Source organism: Zea mays, chromosome 6 (assembly GCF_902167145.1).
Source record: "Zea mays cultivar B73 chromosome 6, Zm-B73-REFERENCE-NAM-5.0, whole genome shotgun sequence".
NCBI lineage: Eukaryota > Viridiplantae > Streptophyta > Magnoliopsida > Poales > Poaceae > Zea > Zea mays.
In genome coordinates, this window is record NC_050101.1 from 22,931,049 (window position 1) to 22,935,308 (window position 4,260).

At 52.7% G+C, this 4,260-nt stretch overlaps 1 non-coding gene across 1 annotated transcript in view; it reads right to left on the minus strand.

The window, feature by feature from the left end:
• LOC118472717 (5.8S ribosomal RNA) overlaps positions 1-41 on the minus strand; it is a 156-nt gene extending 115 nt beyond the window's left edge. Inside the window, exon 1 of the ribosomal RNA XR_004850919.1 lies at positions 1-41. This exon is cut by the window's left edge and continues 115 nt beyond it. This is a non-coding gene — a ribosomal RNA (5.8S ribosomal RNA).
• Positions 42-4,260: the final 4,219 nt, after the last annotated feature.

Below are 4,260 nucleotides of genomic sequence, written 5' to 3' on the forward strand. Positions count from 1 at the left end.
CTTCATCGATGCGAGAGCCGAGATATCCGTTGTCGAGAGTCGTGTCGATTAAGGTGTAACCGCTGCCCGGGGAGCGGAAGGCGGGTCGACCGCTCCGCGGGGCAGGAGGTAGTTGTAACACCCTGAATTTGGGGGTATAAAATTTCTTTGCTCATATTCACAAATTCAGGTGTTACTTCCTTTTTTTCATCCTTTCCCAATCTTCTCTTTCTCATTTCTATAGGAGAAAAGTGGTTATTTTATTTGTAATTATAGTCTATTAGCTCAAACCCTAAGGGAATATGAATTGTTGCATCATGTTAAACCCTAGATTTCACTTTTGTTTGGTGCATAATTCTCAAAAAGTCTAATTTGAATTTGGGGCTCATTTGAATTTGAATCAAATAGAATAAATAAAAGAAAAGGAGAAAACAATTCCAAAATAAAAGAAAAAGGCAAAGCAGCCCACTTCCCCGCCCCCCTCGGCCTTTCGGCCCAGTCGGCCCACCTCGCGCGCGCGCCTCTCCCCCCTCCTCTCTCTGCGCAGCGGGCCCGGCCTGTCGGCGCGGCCGCCTTCCGCGCACCCGCCTCCCTCTCTCTCTGCTCGCCCGGCCCCACCTGTCGGCGCTGCCGCCACCCCGCGCGCGCGCCCGCTCTCTCGCTCTCTCTCTGCCCGTGGGCCCCCTCAGTCAGCCCCGTGTTCCCCGCCCCACGCCCGTTTTCTTCTCTCTCTCTCTGCGTCGCGGGCCCGGGCTGTCAGCTCCCTCGTCCTCGCGTAACCGCTGCCGCGCGTGCCGCGGTCTCCGCGCCCACGTCGCGCGTGGGGCTCGCCCCACCTCGCCCTCGGCCACTTGAGCCCCGAGCCTTGCTCGCCATCTCCCCCTCCCTCATTTGCGCACCAACCGGCCCCCCTCTTCCACCTCTCCCTCGCTGTGCGCACGCCAGAGCGCCGCCGCCGTAAACCCCGCCGTTCCGAGCTCGGTTCCCGGCCGCCGTTGGAGCTCCGCCGTGTCCATTGCCACGGTGAGCTTCGCCCCGACGTCCGCAACCCGGAACGTGCACCAATTTCCCCTTCCCCTCCCTATTTCTCTATGCCCGCGCTCACCCGCCGTCTGCCGTGCAGCCGCCACCGTCGACCCGGGCCACCGTCGCGTCTCCGTCGCCGCCGAGGAGTCCCCGGAGCCCGCCTTGAGGTAAAGAACCTCTCCCGCCCCTATTGGCCTTTATTTTGCTCTCTGCTGCGTTTGATTGCTCGTCGGAGTTGCTTACCGCCGCCGCCGAGCCACTCCGCCGTGAGCCACCCCCCTCCGGTGCCCCTGCCCCGACCCAGACCCCACCAATGGATTCCCCGTGCCCTCCCTAACCTCCCCGGCCACTCGGATCGCCCCAAGGACCCGCAGGGCCCCCGCGCCCCTCGTCTCCGGCGAGCTCCTCCGCCGCGGGGACGAGCGCCGCCGCCCCAGCTAGCCGAAGGAGACGGGAGCCAGCCACCCCATCCTCGCTGTCTATATTAGATCGGACGGCACGGATTCAAATAACCCAAACCCAACCTCAACCGTCCGCCCAAGATCCAACGGCCCAGAGCCGTTTCCCCCGCGCCCCGCCTCCCTGCCAACTGGGCCCCGCCTGCCAGTCGCCCGCGCCCGCGCTGCCCGCCCGGCCCCGCCTGTCAGCCCCGCGCCCGCGCTGCCCGCCCGGCCCCGCCTGTCAGCCGCTCACGCCGCCGCGCGCCCGCGCGCCCGCCGCGGGATCTAATCCTGGCCGTCGATCTGAGATCCAACGGCTGTAGGCGCCCGATACCCCTTCGCCCGCGCATTTTCTTAAAGAACCCCCCTGTATTCTGGAAATTGCGCCCACCGTCCCTGGTTTCTCGCAGTTAAGTCCTCAGCCCTTTTATTTAATTCAAAATAGGTCCTTAGGGTATAATTTTAACCCCTAAACTTGTAAAATTCATAACTTTGTCATATGAACTCCAAATTAGGTGCTTCAAATTGCAAAATGTTCATAATATTATTATCTATCTGTTTATGCAATGTTTCCCTGCTGTTTCCATGTCCCAATTAATGGTTAATCATTAGGATAAAGTTAATGTTATGGGAACCCTATTTGAGATAAATAAGAGATAGTAGACTTTAATAAAAGTTGGAGCACTTAAGTTTATGGACTCAAACACTTAAGTTTAGGAACTTAAACCAGATAATTATTTAATCCCACCACTGACTTGAACCTGATTAGTGGATAATGAATCACTTTGTATAGTCCTCTACCCCAGACCTAGGGAACACTAGAGTGCCTATCCCTTTTCTGTTATGAACATGTGACCTCTCTCTGCTGCATATGTTTGGTATTTTGTTTTTGTTTGTTATTTTCCCAAGTGCATACTGTGAATGATTGCTTTACGTAGACAACGAGCAGTCTGTGTTTCCCGAGGCAGTTTCAGAGGAAGTCCCTGATCAGCAGTTTGGTGAAGGCAAGTGTCCTCTGTCCCATTATGTCCTATTCATTTATAACTTACTACCCCGCATTACTTACTTGAAACCTAAGGATTGACTAGCTTTACACTTTACTTTATCCTTGATGACCTTATGGGCTGTTATGGTTAGCACTCTGCTATTGCCTTAACTTAATCAATGAACATGATGTGACTATTTATGATACTGTTATCCTGATGATGTTGATGATCTTGTGATACTCTAGGGGGCTCAGGCTGTTTCCTGAGTACCTCTCCGTAAGGACCTGTTCGTTGAGAGACCACCCGGGATAACAGTGCAACCATGAGGGTGAAATGGGATGCCCTTAGCTGATTAATTAGATGAACTAGAGGTGTAGTTGCTTAGCCGTCGTGCCGTCAATGGGGTCCAGGCACAGTGCTTGCTCTGCCGAGGCTGAGTGCCGAGGTTCTTTCGTTTTGCTCTTTGTTAGTCACTCTCCTGCGGGGAGGGGTACTGTGTTTATCAAACTGGAGAAACCTAACGGGCAGCTATGATCTCTAGGGAATCTTTGTAAAAGCTACGTAGTGATGCCCTGCCGGACCACCTAGGTAGTGGTCAATGGGGATTAGCTCTCCCCGGGTAGAAAGGGAATCACGGCTCATGGGTAAAGTGTGCAACCTCTGCAGAGGGTAGTGAAACTGATATATCAGCCGTGCTCACGGTTAAGAGCAGCCTTGGGATCCTCTTTGATTAGAGATACAGATGGTTCGAGATACAAGGATTATGTTATGGTTTTGGTTCGACGGTGATGATGATGTTCCTCGATGAGGAAATGGTTTACGGGTTGGTTAATGCTAAAATCTGGCTTCTACTAATGATAAATACTTGACCAACTAAAAGCAACTGCTTGAGCCTAACCCCACATAAAGCTAGTCCACTTCAGCCAAACGGGACATTTGCTGAGTACGTTGATGTGTACTCATCCTTGCTTTACCACAAAACACCAGGTTGTCCACATTGCAACCACTGCTCAGGAGGAGACGAAGTCGTGGAAGGAGACTTCCAGGAGTTCCAAGACTACGACGAATTCTAGGTGTGGGTTGGCGGCAACCCCCAGTCAGCTGCCTGTGGAGGCCTTATCTTTACTGCGTTTCGCTAGTACTTTGATTTACCTGTTAAGACGATGACTATGTGGATGTCTATGACTCTGTGATGTAATAAGTTAATACTCTTTTATGTTATTATTCGAGCATTGTGCGATGATGTTCATTTATGTAATCGCTGTGTACGTGAGTTCTGATCCTGGCACGTACATAGTTCGCATTCGGTTTGCCTTCCAAAACCGGGTGTGACATAAGTGGTATCAAAGCCGTGCTGACTGTAGGACCGCTGACCTAGAGTAGCACTGGTCGTACTAAGGACTATTGACCTTCCCTCTCACCTTGACCTCTGTTGTTACTTCAAAAGTCGGTCACTTCGACCAACCCTATGTTTTACTACATATATATACTATATTATACCTTGTCCAAAATTTTTTTATCTTATTCTGTCTATGGTTTATTCACTTGTCATATTAATTCTGCTCTTACTCTTGTGCTTACGGTGTCTTTTGTAGATGGCTCGTCTTAGACACACTGCACGTAAGTCGGTGATTCCTTTCCTGCCGTCTCGACTTGCGGAGCGTCCTCTGCACCGCACCGTGTCCGGACAGTCGAGTCACCTGGAGAGGCTGCACCACCGTCTGCGTGAGGAGCAGGAACGCCGGCGCCAGCACGGAGAGCAGCAGGGCTCTTCCTCCTCACCCCAGCAGGAGGTGGAGACCGTGAGGCCCCGTTCCTCTGTTGCCTAG